This window comes from Ornithodoros turicata, chromosome 1, assembly GCF_037126465.1.
Source record: "Ornithodoros turicata isolate Travis chromosome 1, ASM3712646v1, whole genome shotgun sequence".
Lineage (NCBI taxonomy): Eukaryota > Metazoa > Arthropoda > Arachnida > Ixodida > Argasidae > Ornithodoros > Ornithodoros turicata.
This window is the reverse complement of record NC_088201.1, coordinates 195,814,330-195,830,126: the sequence shown is the minus strand read 5'-3', so window position 1 is coordinate 195,830,126 and position 15,797 is coordinate 195,814,330. Positions and strand designations below refer to the sequence as shown.

At 43.4% G+C, this 15,797-nt stretch overlaps 1 protein-coding gene and 1 long non-coding RNA gene across 2 annotated transcripts in view; both read left to right on the top strand.

The window, feature by feature from the left end:
- The window catches only part of LOC135374730 (cilia- and flagella-associated protein 45-like), a 238,809-nt gene that overhangs the window by 78,484 nt on the left and 144,528 nt on the right, over window positions 1–15,797 (top strand). The gene's annotated exons all lie outside the window — the stretch shown is intronic.
- LOC135374724 (uncharacterized) lies at window positions 6,081–7,402 on the top strand. Its single transcript, XR_010417097.1, has 2 exons — window positions 6,081–6,783; window positions 7,204–7,402. It is a non-coding gene; the product is annotated as an uncharacterized LOC135374724 (long non-coding RNA).

Sequence of the window (15,797 nt, the reverse complement as noted above, 5' to 3'; positions counted from 1 at the left end):
GTCTATTTTCACAACCACATAAATCCATATTATTCCTCAGGTCAATAATTATCCTGCCATCGTCAAAAGACGGCACAGACATGTATGCTTACGCAAGACAATCGGTCCTCGTTCCGGATGTAATAGGATATCGTCACTCGGCCGGCGCGAACCAATAAAGAAAGAAAGGAATGCATGTTCGCTATACGAAGAAAACGGTGCCGTGCTTCTACGCAGCGATCATTATACAGACGCGTAAATGTGAACATCATTCGCTACACACTGTAGCTCTCATCATTTTTAAACCAAACCGTGTTCATAGGTCTTCACTAAATAGGTGAGCCGATAATGACTCCAAATAAAATAAAATAAAATAATCATTCCAGCATCGCTGGCTGCAAGCTTGGGTACCCAACAGAGCAGCGCGCTCCTATCAACACGCCTTGGGTTGACCTTACACACCCGAAGCCTTTTCTGAATGCATTCTGCCGGCGCTGGAATAAAAGATTTATCGCGAGGGTACTACGATGTCAGCTCTGTTGCTGTTTAAGTGATAAAACAGTGCGCTTACTCGGGCAATCGCGCGCGTCCAAACCGCGAGAACGGGTCCGCGTTGCGCTCGCGCCGCGGGGAATCGCACGCGTCGCGAGTCCAAACCGCGAGACCGGGCCCGCGCGCTTCGCGGTTCGGGCGCACTGTTTTATCACTTAAACAGCAACAGAGCTGACATCGTAGTACCCTCGCGATAAATCTTTTATTCCAGCGCCGGCAGAATGCATTCAGAAAAGGCTTCGGGTGTGTAAGGTCAGCCCAAGGCGTGTTGATAGGAGCGCGCTGCTCTGTTGGGTACCCAAGCTTGCAGCCAGCGATGCTGGAATGATTATTTTATTTTATTTTATTTGGAGTCATTATCGGCTCACCTATTTAGTGAAGACCTATGAACACGGTTTGGTTTAAAAATGATGAGAGCTACAGTGTGTAGCGAATGATGTTCACATTTACGCGTCTGTATAATGATCGCTGCGTAGAAGCACGGCACCGTTTTCTTCGTATAGCGAACATGCATTCCTTTCTTTCTTTATTGGTTCGCGCCGGCCGAGTGACGATATCCTATTACATCCGGAACGAGGACCGATTGTCTTGCGTAAGCGTACATGTCTGTGCCGTCTTTTGACGATGGCAGGATAATTATTGACCTGAGGAATAATATGGATTTATGTGGTTGTGAAAATAGACTTTGTGTTTGTGAGTGTGAAAATGTTAGTGTGTGTGTGTGTGTGTGCCTGTGTGTGTGCGCGCGCGCACGCGCTGGGACCCCACTTGACAAGTAAGTGTTTGCCTTTTCGTGTGGCACGAGTGATACATTTATGTACTATTGCGTGAAATAGTGGTTTAAAAAATAAGGGCAGTCGCGTTTGCATTGCTATCTGTAGGATAGGACGAGCGTTTTTAATGGAATTGCCTCGCGAACCTGGCGAAGTCTTTGTTTTGGCCAGGGTATTTTATGAGTGCCCGACGCCGGTCCTGCTGTTGTTTGTTTGTTTGTTAGTATGTATCTGTCACGTTCGTAGCGCTGTTCAAGCGCTAGCCGCGTAGCGATACGCGGTGATTCTCCGATTATTCCTGAGCGGTACCGACTTAAGCCTTTTCGCTGCTCACTTAAGGAAATTTGTGTATCCCTGTCCTGTGACACAAATGCGTGTAATTTTTCGCGGTTCTTTTCTTCTGTCACTGTTTTTACTCAGAATGTAGGTGAGGGGGGAAAAAGTCAGCATCCAGGTAGAGCAGGAGAAAGCCGCTCGGCAGAGGAGAGTTCATGAGAATGGAATTTGTTTGTTTTTTGTTATATATCGTTGAGTGTCAGTATTCACTAGAGGTGTGCGAATATTCGAAATTTCGAATATTGTGCGAATATTGTTGATATTCGAACGCTATTCGTATTCGAAAATTTGATAATCGAGAAATTCGAATATTCGAAAATTTCGAATAATGGAGCACAAGCGCCAGCATTCCCGCTAAAATGAACAGAATTCCAGGTATTGGGATTAATCTTGCGAAAATTCCACGTTTGGCACGTCCTTAGCGCGATTTCCAATTGGAATCGAACTTCATGTGCATCCAGCAAAACCGCAAGTTGGCTTCACAGCATGCTTGCGCACATTGCGTGCAGCCAACTTTAAGGCACAACGTCTGGTAGGCTACCTAGCCGATTTGATTTTTTTTATGTGTGCTTTCGTTATTTTTTAAAAGATAATACAGACTCGAAGAAGTGTTTGTTTGTTTGTTAGTATGTGTCTGTCACCTTCGTAGCGCTGTTCAGGCTTTATTTTCTTTGCAAAAATTCAGACTTTATGGTATTAAGCTGTTCGAGTAGAAGTGACTTTCCGTGCTCGCTTAAGATAGATTGTGTATCCCTGTGCTGTGGTTTCTTCACGCAGGGCCAATGCAAATGAGTATTTAGCATTATGCAATAATTATCTGATAGCAGAAATGGGTGTCTTTGTCACAGTTTATTAGCGTGTGCGTCATTATTTTATTTATTTTTTTCTCTTATAGCTATGCCAGCAAAAGTGCGTGTAATATTTCGCTGCTCTTTTCTTATTTTCTCTACTTTTTATGTAGAAGAAAGCCTCCTGCGTAAAAGCTGAATAGTGTTCTACCAGTGGAAGTGGGGTTGTTTGTTTGATTTTGTTGGGTGTTCGATATCTTAACGAAGTAAGCAGAGCTTAATTTTGCAGGTTTTTGAGCAGAAATGCTGGTGTCTGAGCACAGAGTACAAATTTCTATATTTCTCTGCTCCCTAAGAAAATTTGTACGTCGTTTTCCAAGCAGACCGCGTTTAGTTTACGCAAAATAGAAAAATGAGGTTGTGTATGCTCTATGATGATCCGCCGCAGGCTTAGGCCTTTTCCCCGATGAGCAGTGTTTTGTATGCGATGTCGCATGTCTGGACTTGTTCAGTGTTGCAATTTTTACCCTTCGTTAATATCTTGTTGTTGTCGTCGTCTTGTGTTAGACGTTGAGCTTCGTAGCGATGTGCGGTAACGCTACGATTATTCCTGAGCGCTCCGTGTGTTTAATGCGTTGTCCTCTGTGCGTGCATGCGTGTGCTTTTTTTTCTCCTGATTTGTGACGTCATCGTGGCATGTCTGAACTTGTTTAGCAGTGTTGCAGTTCTTCCCGCTGCTAGTATCTTGTTGCTGTCATGTTGTGCTAGCCGCGTGGCGATGTGTGGTGACCTGAGGTCTTCAGCCTTTTCCCTGCTCACCTAAGGAAATTTGTGTATCCCTGTCCTGTGCCTTCTTTACGCAAGGGCAATGCGTCTGTGTATGTGGCACTATCAGATACCAGACATGAGTGTCTTTTTCTTGGTTTATTGGCATATGCTTCAGGTTTTTTAAGTCAAGCAAATGTGCGTGTAATATTTCGCTGCTCTTTTCTTATTTTCTCTACTTTTTATGTAGAAGAAAGCCTCCTGCGTAAAAGCTGAATAGTGTTCTACCAGTGGAAGTGGGGTTGTTTGTTTGATTTTGTTCGATATCTTGACGAAGTAAGCAGTGTTTAATTTTGCAGGTTTTTGAGCAGAAATGCTGGTATCTGAGCACGGAGTAGAAATATTTCTCTGCTCCTTAAGAAAATTTGTACGTCGTTTTCCAAGCAGACCGCGTTTAGTTTACGCAAAATAGAAAAAATGAAGTTGTGTACGCTCTATGATGATCCGCCGCAGGCTTAGGCCTTTTCCCCGATGAGCAGCGTTTTGTATGCGATGTCGCATGTCTGGACTTGTTCGGTAGTGTTGCAATTTTTACCCTTCGCTAATATCTTGTTGTCGTCGTCTTGTGTTAGACGTTTAGCTTCGTAGCCATGTGCGGTGACGCTACGATTATTCCTGAGCGCTCCGTGTGTTTAATGCGTTGTCCTCTGTGCGTGCGTGCGTGTGCTTTTTTTTTTCTTCCTGATTTGTGACGCCATCGTGGCATGTCTGGACTTGTTTAGCAGTGTTGCAGTTCTTCCCGCTGCTAGTATCTTGTTGGTGTCATGTTGTGCTAGCCGCGTGGCGATGTGTCGTGACCTGTGGTCTTAAGCCTTTTCCCTGCTCACCTAAGGAAATTTGTGTATCCGTGTCCTGTGCTTTCTTTACGCAAGGGCAATGCGTCTGTGTATGTGGCACTATCAGATACCAGACATGAGTGCCTTTTTCTTGGTTTATTGGCATATGCTTCAGGTCGAGCACAAGCGCGCGCAATTTTTCGCTGCTCTCTTCTTCAAATCACCGATTTTACGCAGAAGAAAGTCGCATGGTGCAGCTGAGAAGAGGGTTTCTCTGATTGTTTGTTTGACTTTGTTGGGTGTTCGATATGTTGAGGAAGTCAGCTGTTAAAGGTATCCGTGAAGAAATGCTTGCATCTGAGCGCAGGATAGGAATTCCTGAAGCACGGCACCCTCAGTGTAAATTAATTATTTTGGATATGAGTCTGCTTCCCTGCATGACAAGGCTGAAATGGGAAGAGAGAAAAAATTGGAGCGCTTCATTAGTAGCGATCCAAGTAATAGGGCAATTATAGTTTCCATAGAAAGTTGGGCTCCTAAAATTATAGTTTAGTTGTAGTTTTTCTAAACTGCAATGCAATAATCATTAATATAGTATAGGAATGCTATCGTGTTCCCGTAAAGGCGTTCTGTCTTGTGCTTTCGCGCCTTTTTGCTCGCAATGCGTGAATGGAACTTTGCCCACCCGGCTTCCGCGCCTTTTTTGCTCGCAGGTGTAGCCTCAGACAACGAATGTATGAGCATAGAAAGGGTCATGTATTACATAAGACTGGAGGTGATGTTGAGTGGTCTGACTTATTATTTTAAAAGAGCAGTGGCAGTTTACTGTAATTCTAATGACCATGATGAGCCTTTGGGGTGAAAATCGATAATATGCGGGGTGCTTTTTTGTTGAATTTTAATGAGAGAATCAATGTCATTAAGAGTAGGACAAAGGAAATAATCTTGCGATTCAATAAATAATAGGAGTCTTTGCCGGTGTCTTCTTCTTCAGACAGGATGTGATGACGTCACGCAGTCTGTAGCAATGCATTGACCGTTACTGGAAAAAAGTGTGGCAATAGTGTGTATTGTCCTGGGCAGATTTATGATGAGCACTGTTTTTGAATAAGAAGAAATAGTTTGATGCTGGTTTCCTTCTTTGTTTCTTTTCGCTTTTCCCCCCCTTGTCTGACAAACATGTGCTGACATGCCTGGGCTTGTTCTGACATGCTTTCCTTCTGCATGTAGTTTTTTCCTTTTGTACAAGGCATATTCTTGACGATAGTGCTGCCTTGAATGGGAGTAGAGCAATTCTTAATAATTTTGCGATTCATTTAGTTCAGAGAGTAACCGCGAGGGGGACAGGTGTGTGACTTTATGTCTTGCTGAACCACTTTTTTTTTTTTTCCTGTACAGTAAGACTTTGGGAATGAAATGCTACAATCTCCTCTTGTCTATGGTGTTTTTCTGCACTAGTTCCCTACGCAATCATTATAGTAGAATAAAGGAAATAATCTAGGGATAGTGATTCAATAAATAACAGGTGCCCTGTCTAGAGCGTACGCGTCCTTGAGCCACGCACCTGCATGATGACCGCATACCGAGAGACTATTGTTTCAGGTTGACCTTGTCTAGAGGAGCATTAGTGGAAAAAAAACTGTGTAGCCCTGAGACAATAGGATGCCGTCACGACCAATGAGACTGGCCTGCAGTGGGCGCAAGGATTCACTTCTCTCTTGGACACTGGCGGGTGTAGACACGGTAATTATGATCCTGGCGTTGGCCGTCAGTGGAAGAGCGTAGCTTAGGTGGGGTTCTGTCTGCCTCTGATGGGGTGTGGATGTATGGTTCGTCACTGGTGAATGGTGTTCGACGATGCAGGTGGATTTTGTGATGAGCGGATTTACAATGAGGGAATGCTGTGAACGGGAAAAATGATGGTGAGTGCCTTTTTCACTCTGTTCAAGTGTTCGTTTTCCTCTGTTGCCCAACAGTCGTGCGAATTTGTCCTGACGTGTCCTGACATGCCCCGATATGCATGCTTTCCTTTGTTAACGCTTTGTATTTTGTCTTTTTTTGAGAAGGAACATTGTCGTCTTGACGATAGTGCTGCCCTGAGTTCTGCGCGCGTTGATTTGTTGAGTGCCTAGTCCTCTTATTAGCCGTTGATGGAGTTACATGTTAGGATGTTTTGTTCTTTTGCAAGTCTCATTTAGTAAGACTTTGGAATTCCTACGATCAGTTTTCATGCATGGTGCTCTTCTGCAATAGTTTCCTATGCAATCGTTATAGAAGAATAAAGGAAATAATCTTGGGATAGTGATTCAATAAATAATAGGTCCCCTGTCTAGAGCGCACGCGTCCTTGAGCCACGCAGGTGCATGATGACGTCATACCGTGGCTTCACTGCAGATGGACCAAAGGAGCATTAGTGGAAAAAAACAGTGTAGCCCTGAGACAATAGGATGATGTCTGGACCAATGAGAACTGCCAGCAGGGGGCGCAGGAATGCTCTTCTCACTTAGCCTCACGACCAATGAGAACGGCCAGCAGGGGGCGCAGGAATGCTCTTCTCTCTTAGCCTCTCGCAGGTGGCGGTAGGAGCGCGCAGAGGGCGCTACGAGCGCGCGCATGCGTAGCACCCGTAGAGTGGCGCTTACGTCAGTCCACCTCTGGCTCTCGTTGGGAGAAGACGTGCGGTCGTTCGCTCCGTCGTCACTTGATCCCTGGCTGTCGACGAGAGCAGTCGCATCGGTCTGCGCTCCTACTGTGGTGAGGTGATTTGTTGTGTAACTAATGATTTCGCCAACTTTGTTCCCGCTTTGTTTGCGATTTTCGTGCCCGTCCACGTCGGGTGCTGGTTGCTGTTGTCCGGGCATTCCCGCCATTTTCTATCATCTTCTGCCTTGGGACCGGGAGTAGCGCTGGCGTGATTCTTAATAATGTTGTTGTGAGATTAGTTGAGAAAGTAACCGCTAGGGGGTGCAGCTGCGGGGTTTATACAGGACAAAAACCATTACGAGTCAGTTTCTGCCTGCCTCTCGGATGGAGCAGTCGCATGGTTCTGCGCTCCTGTTCTGGTGGGCTCATTTGTTGTGTAAGTAATTTTTTTTGTTGTTAGCTATTGATGGTTTGCATACTCTTGCTTTTCCAGCCTCTGTATTACGAGTGTTTTTCTCCTTGCATGTCCAGAGCTGTCCTAACTTGCCCAGACATGCCGTGATGACGTCACAGCTGACGTCACAGGATGTCCGGAACTGGTGGTCATAGCTGCGATGCTTTGCAACCTGCCTCTGTGCTCCGTCGCCCAGCGACGGTCAGCGGCCTTTCCGGACCGCTTTCTTCAAGATGGCGCCGTTGATCTTCAATTAAACTCCTTCTCTCCACTCTATTTCTATCTATTTTTTTATTTTTTATGGACTCTCATAGTGCACAACGCTCAGCTGGTCTGGACACGAGTTAGACTTTCCCCAATTAGTGTGGTGGCTCCCTGGAGGGTGCTGATTAATGTGGGGGGTCCCAATTAGCTCTAATTGCTAATTAAATCGTATTCAGGCCAGTTGGGCGTTGTGCACTATGAGAGTCCAGTACCTACTACTCATGGCGACAAAGTCGCTATGAAAGATCTAGTAGGCTATATTTTTTTGCACATTGAACCCAGTGCATGAAGTATCCATTGAAATCATTCGATTTGTCCTGTATTTTTTTAAGTTTCTCTTTGTAGCATTTTTATAGTTTATACATTATCAATTCTGGTTCGGTTGAATTCCGTTCTGACAAAGAGACCGGGACACTAATCAATGGGTACAGGCGTTGATAGGCACAACACAGTACTAAACTTATTTACTTCTCCTATATGTGTCCTCCGGCTGCTGGCCGCAGGACGTACGCAAATGACTCTCACTGGAATATCGCATGACGACACTCTCTGGATCTCCTCCGAACATCCCATCACGGACGAGGACGCGATGGCACTTTGATGACGTCCTGAGGATCGCGATGTTCGTGGAGTGTATGCGCGCACCCACGCATCGTAGCGAAGGAACTAACGTAGCGGTTCACTGACAAGACACTAGATGTAAAGAAAACACTATGGAGTCGCATTATTGAAGAGCAAGTAACGATTGCAAACACCTGCTTTCCTCTTCCGAGACCCGACGGCTGTGAACTGAGCGCTCGTCATCTTGTGCACCAACGAAACCTTCAGCCAGCTCGCGGTGCTGGCAAGTGAAAGATAAGCAAAAACTCGGTGATAGTGTCCATTCAGACTTCATGGCACCATATGGTTGGTTTTTGACCGTGTGGCATCCGGCATCCCAGTCAGTCGCAAAGTTGAGGTACGTGAAACACAAACATTTTGTACGTCACGGGTACTATCATTTTCGATATCAGATAAGCTATTTCCGCGTATTTCTGTTAGTAGTATATAAAGGGAGGCAGGAAGACCGGAAGAGTTAGCAGCATGTGGCCGACTTCATAGCCGACTTCACTCGCGTATTTTTTTCCGCGCGCGGCGGGCGGCGCGTGTGCGGAGGTTTGTCCGCGCGCTTACCGGCGGGGGGAGGGCTGCGCGTGCGAATATCGTAGCGCATTTTTCAGCCTAGGCCTACTTCTTTCGCCATTTTTCCGCCTGGGCCATCTTCACTGGCAGATTTTTTCCGCTACATCAATTGTGCGGTGGGCGATTTACATGCCAGTATAGACATGCAAAGGATAGCCATACACAAAAGTACAAGTGAAAATATATTTATTAACGCCAGTAGTTCTGGGAATTATGTTGTGACTCTGTGTGAAGGAGAAAAACCCAGCCAAAAACCTGAAGCAGAAGAAACACAATACACTACACGTAACAAAGAATATACTTATTACAGGTACGATACAATAGCATTGAAGAGGTATCACACCCCAAACACAATATTTTTATAAGCAGTAATCATACACACAAGTTTTCAATGAATCAATCAAAATTGAATAACACATTTCATCAAACAAGATATTTTTATTCAATACGATTACAATCAAGATTACAAGTTTAGTTATAAAATGTCTGAGATGTGAGCAACATCAGTGCAACCTTGGAGCTTTAATTACAAGTTCTGATAGATGTCAATAATTTCGAGCACAATATGGAAGCTAAGTTTAATATTCCAACATGACAGAAATTTAATTATCCAGTTTCTTATGAAGTGAAAAGCGCAGACATAAGGAAATAATTCGAATCAATACGATCAACAGATAGCCTTACTATACAACTAAACTGACATATCCTCCAACTTGTAGGGAAATAATAGCTAAATTATATCATATCAAAACGAGAAATGGACACCACATTTAACCAAACGAGATATTCCTAATCAATATGAGTACACTCGAAATTACAAGTTCTAATATAAAATATCTAATATTCTTATAGTGACCACCATCATTTCAATAGCAGGATTTTAATTACAAGCACCCATAGATGTATGTAATTCTTTGTGAACAGCAGAGACCCTGGAAGATCGTGGGACAAGAACGACACGACGACAAGAATGACACGAACACAAGAGGAAATGGAATCTAGAACGAAGGGCACCGCATTTAATCAAAGAAGGTATTCTTAATGAATACGATTAGAATCAAAATTCAAGTCTAAGCCGCGATCACTGTTATTGCAAAACTAATAATTTGCTAATTATCATATTTCTTGATAATCGTTTCAAGTAAATTCAAGCACAATAGGGACCTAAGTTGCTTATATTTTGTTGCAACATGGCACAGCTTTAATTAATCATTTTTTTATTAAGTGAATAGTGCAGACGTAAGGAAATAATGAGAAACAACACGATCAACAGATAGCATTAATAGGGAGCCATACCTGCCATCATCCAACACGTAAACAGATACAGGCAGGAAAATAATTGCGAAACAATCTGTCAAAACGAGAAACGTTACAGATTTGATACTCTGACTAGCACAGGCTTAGCGCTGAAGAACAGAGGAACACTCTAGGCGGCACATTCTGCAACATGTAAACAACAGAGGAGAACAATGTATCATTTTAACTGTCATCAAATCATCCTCGTGACTTAATCTAATCGAACACTATATAATTTTCATTTTAACAGACACTAGAAACCTTACTTTGTTTTATGAATCCAACACAGAAAATAGATAAGTTAAAAATGAACTTCACCGCATAGCACTCTCCTAGCCAACAGCCAGCTCTAATGATATCTGCCCTGATTTGTTGAAGACGGGAGGAGTACGCCTGTTTTCTGACAGTTATGAATATTTCGAGCGCAATAGGGAATCTAAGTTTCATATGTTTTGTTCCAACACTACACAACTTTTAATTAATCGATTTCTTATTAAGTGAATAGCATAGACGTAAGGAAATAATGAGAAACAACAGAATCAACAGCTAGCATTAATAGAGAGCTCAACCTACGCACCATCCAACACGTAAACAACAGATACATGCAGGAACATAATAGCGAAACAATATATGCAAAGGAGAAATATTACAAATTTAATACTGTGACTAGCACAGACTTAGCGCTGAAGAACAGAGGAACACTCTAAATGGCGCCACGTAAACAACAACAGAGGAAAATAATCTATGACTGAACGATCATAAAATCATCTTCGTGACTTAGTCTAATCAAACGCCATACAATTTTCATTCTAACCAACGCTACAAAATCTTACATTGATGACGGCATCCAGCCCACGGGCAGGGTACAATGTGAGAGGATCTCGGTTTTTCTTCAGAGGCCGGAGATATTATCTCTCTGTCTATACGACCAAAGCGAAGAAACTGTGCATGCTTTATCACCCAAATGGTAGTGGATAAAGCACTATTCCTTCTTTCAGCAAACAGGATGCTCTCAAGGTCAGATAAGATAGTACAAAGACTTAGATTAAGAGGCCATACCAGTCGGGGAGCAACTCCGATTCACGATTTTCCCGATTCTAGATGTCGCCACGCTCGCCGTCCTTATCACGCCGTTCGCCTCCGACTCATGAAATAATCCCCATTGTGCATGGTTGACCCCGCGAGTTTAAGGCGGCCCGCGCCCTCTGCGCTGTTTGTCGAGTGGTAAAGTGTCGGACTTTGCCACGAAAGGTCCGCAGTTCGATTCGAGACATTCACGTCTTTTTGCTTGTCTCCTATTGCTACATGAGTACTTTATTTTTATTTTTTTGTTCTTATATATTCATGCTACAATTATGGTTTTCACAAATCACTACCGCCTGTACTGACTGATTATGGAATTTTTAGTTGCTCTTCCTATTGTTTTACTAGTGCATACTTACTCTATGCCGACGTACAAGTGTGATCGGATAGTACGGATGCCGGTGTCTCGGAGGCTCTCAATTGGATCTACCAGCGGCTGTAAATTAGTCTATAAACATTGCCTACACACAGCGCTTACAATGCCAGTCTGGAAAATGGTCGGCGGATGGATACGGTCAAAATGTTCCGCGCGGTTTTTCCTATGCTACGGCTAGAGGGCGACACAGAATGACGCGGTTTACGGGGCTTTGAGACGGTATTTATCCGTACTCACTTTTATTGTTTTTTTTATAAAAACGGAAAGTGGTAGACATATAAATTTGATGTCTATCGATTCCTAAAATAATTCCAGAGAAAGTAAATGGAAAGTTTTTTTCGAAATGGCTATAGAAATTTAATAAAACTTGTTTAAAGAGGGAGGGAAAAATTGTGTATTTTTTCGTATTCGTGACGTCGCCGTAAAATACATACGATATATATGAGAAATCCTGTAGCGTAAATAGTTTCACCTCGTCTTCCTCTTTATGATGAAAACACCCGCGTCAAAATCTGCGCGGCGGTTACCGAGAGAAAGCATAAAAACTGTTCCATAGGAAATACATTGGGACGGAGAGCTGGTATGCCCTCTTAAGCTTTCTGTGTTTCCGTGTTATACGGGCAGAGAAGACTGGAAATCGTCCAAGAGCTAAGGTACCGTTCGACACTGAAGGACAGCCGTTACTTGATCGGATCATTGGGTGCGATGAAACGTGGGTGCACCATTCCACTCCTGAGTCTAAACGCGCATCAATACAGTGGAAGTGCCCGGGATCGCCAGCCAAGAAGTTCTGAAGCACCCCGTCTGCGGGTAAGGTCATGGCCACGGTTTGCTGGGACAAGGCAGGCGTTGTTCATGTTGATTTTCTCCCCAGTTGTACCACCATCAATAGTGTATATTATTAATACCAATACCATTCCCGAGGGGAGGCCGCGCTGAGCTTCTCTCCCTACTAGACGACGCTGAGAATGCGATGGTATTCACTCTCGACAGGTCGCGCTGCGTGGCCTTACCCCGAAAACTGTAATGGTATAGTTCCTTCCTGCGCGAGGTCGCCGATAGGGGACTAGTCGGCCACGGGCTGCAGATTTTAGGCAACCGTGTCCCCAACAGTACAAGACTGCGCTAGAATCCTCCCTTCCCTAACTTGATGTCGGTGTTGAGGTCGTCGGCTTTCATCACTCACTTTATCGCTTTAATCCACTAGTTGATGCTGTTTATCAATTGAAAAAGACAAGTTTCTGTAACGATTCTGTGGTGTATTCGCGCTGCTGACTTAGAAATTATTTGTCTGAATTAATCATTGTTTTGACTTCGTTTCAATTGTTCACTCGATTGACATTAGCAAAAATAATCTCTGATTTGGGAATGCCTCATATTTCTGAGTTGCATTTCACATATGATATTTCTATGTGGTGCAGTTATATAAAACTTTCTATTGCAAGATATAACAAAAATATTTAATTAAATTTGTGTCTTCTTTTTGATTGACTATTGTTTCTATCCTTGAATAATTTGTATTTTCTATACATGTTCAATAAAAATATCGCCTATGTACAAACTTAGCCGACTTGTCATCCACTTTGAGGAAAGACTTCAGTTTCAAGGAACGGATGTGGAAAGATAGTGATCCCCACGAATATGCCGACATGTGTTTGGATGAACAATAAAATATGCCGTCCTTGTAGTATCTTATCTGACCTTGAGAGCCTTCTGCTTGCTGAAAGAAGCAACACCGCTTTACCCACTACCCTTTGAGTGATAAAACATGCACAGTTGGTTCGCTTTGGTCGTATAGAAGAAAAACCGAGATCCTCTCACATTGTACCGTGCCCGTGTGTTGGATGGCTCCGTCAATGTAAGGATTGTAGCGTTCGTTAGAATGAATATTGTATGGTGTTCGATTAGATTAAGTCACGAAGATGATTTTATGATAATTCACTGATAGATTCGTTTCCTCTGTTGTTGTTTACGGGGCACCACTTAGAGTATTCCTCTGTTCTTCAGAGCTAAGTCTGTGCTGGTCACAGTACCAAATTTGTAATATTTCTCCTTTGCAGAGATTGTTTCGCTATTATATTGCTTCATGTATCTGTCGTTTACGTTTTGGATGGTGCGCAGGTTGAGCTCTCTATTAATGCTAGCTTTGATTCTGTTGTTTCTCATTATTTCCTTACGTCTGCACTATTTACTTAATAAGAAATCGGTTATTTGAAGCTATGTCATGTTGGAACAAAGTATGTGTAACTTAGATCCCCTATAGTGCTTGAAATTACTTAAAACACTTAACAAGGAATATGATAATGAAGAAATTATTAGCGTTGCGATAATAGTGATCGCTGCTCAGACTTGTTGTAATAACATTTGTAATTTAGATTGTAATCGTATTGATTAAGAATATCTGCTTTGATTAAATGTGGTGTCATTTGTTATAGATTTTATTTCCTCTTGTGTTCGTGTCGTTCTTGTCATGTCGTTCATATCCCATGGTCTTCACGAGTTGATGTAGCGGAAAAAAATAGCGAGTGAAGTCGGTCTAGGTGGAAAAATGGCAAAAGAAGTCAGCCCAGGCTGAAAAATGCGCTACGGTAAGCGCAAGTGCAGCCAGAAGGCGCGCAGACAACGCTTCGCACACGCGCCGCCCGCCGCGCGCGGGCAATCTACGCGAGTGAAGTCGGCCCAGGGTCAGGGGTCCATGTTGCTAATGCTCATCCACTCTCCCTCCAACCCTATCTATAGTACTTCTGTTGCGTAGAAGGCTATGATACTGTGTTATTCAGGTGAAGTCTAACGTTTCTTTCATAGTCATCTTGCGTACGGGGGATGGTTATTTCAGAGAAACATTGGCAAGCGTACGAGGACAGGCACATTTTTACTGCTTGCCATGTGAAGACATTTTAGTGTGTAAGCCTCGCCTTAAAAATGACTTCGGGGAGATCTGGGACTTTTCGCCTGGTTCCTTGGAGCCTGATAACTGCATGGAACAACGGTAACAAGGCGTCTAGACAGTTTTTTTGTTGTGAGTTGAATTACGAAAGTCAACTCTAAGCCAAAAAACAAGGCGAAAAGTTCCATATATCCCTAAAGCCAATTTGAAGGTCAGGCTTATAAACCAAAGTGTCTTCAGGTGGCAGGTAGTATGGCAGTGTAAATATGCCTGTCCCCTCATGCACGCTCGCCCATGTTTCTCTGAAATAACCATCCCCCGTATGCAAGATGACTATGAAAGAAAGGCTACACCTGACCTGAATAATGTATTATCATAGCTTTGTACACAACACAAATACCCGGAAATAGCTTATCCGATTTGGCAAGTGATGGCACCCGTGACCGAGAAAATTTTCCTCTGATGCGTACAACTCGACTGTTGGCTCAGAAAACAAAAATATCATACATTACAGCCACTAAGTAAGTTTTATGTAGGTGCAAGAGAAGTGGGCAGCTAAGCGGATATGTCTTCAATCCTGGAATCAGTCAATACACACATGCAAAAATAATAAAAGTAACAATAGCACACCCCAGGAAATTACTGGTGACAGCATTCTCCGCTTGTGTTCGGTGCAGGCAGTACTTGATCACTGTTCATGTCGTGATTACGCGACTGATGTCAACGACTGGACTGACGGATGTCACACGGCCAAAAATCAACCATATGGTACCATGAAGCCTGAATGGACCATATCTTAATGTTTTTTTTTTCTTATCTCTCACTTACCAGCACCGTGAGCTGGCTAAAAGTTTCGTTGGTGCACAAGATGGCCAGCTTGATGAGCGCTCACTGCACAACCTACGGGTCTCGGAGGAGGGAAACACGTGTTTGGAATCGTTATTTGCTCTTCAATAATGCGACTGCGTAGTCTTTTCTTTCCATCTAGTGTTTTGTGGGTGACCCTCTCCGTTGTTCCTTCGCTACGATGCGCCGTAGCGCGCATACACGCTTGCGAAGGTACCTTCAAATAAAAAAATAATATTTGGGTTTAACAAAAAGTACATTTGATATTTTGTTTTGCTACGTCCTGCTAGGAAGACTATGCATGGAATGACACCTTGATCACGCTTTTATCCCGGGCTTTTCATACCGAATTTCTCGGTCAGAGTGTGCGTTTTCTCGAATTGTCAGAATTTCCCGATTTTTTACTGCGGCTAGCAGGGCACCCTCGGGCTTGAATTTTTTTGTGCTTAAAGTACAGCATGGGGGATATTGGACAAAAAGCTTGAGGAAGAAATTCCATAATTTTATTATTGCAAGAATATTCGTAAACTTGCACAAACTTTGCCAATTTAGTGCATGTCAGAAGCGTTGAGTCCATCGAGTGCGATGGTGAAGAGTGCTTAGATGAGATAAAATGAACTCTCCCCAATCAATTAAGATGCGGTCTAACATGCTGTGCGCCTTACATCGGCCGTAATGTCTGCTTAATACGACATAGGTTTTCGTCAATCACTGCATCTTTGAGGGCTGCATCCATC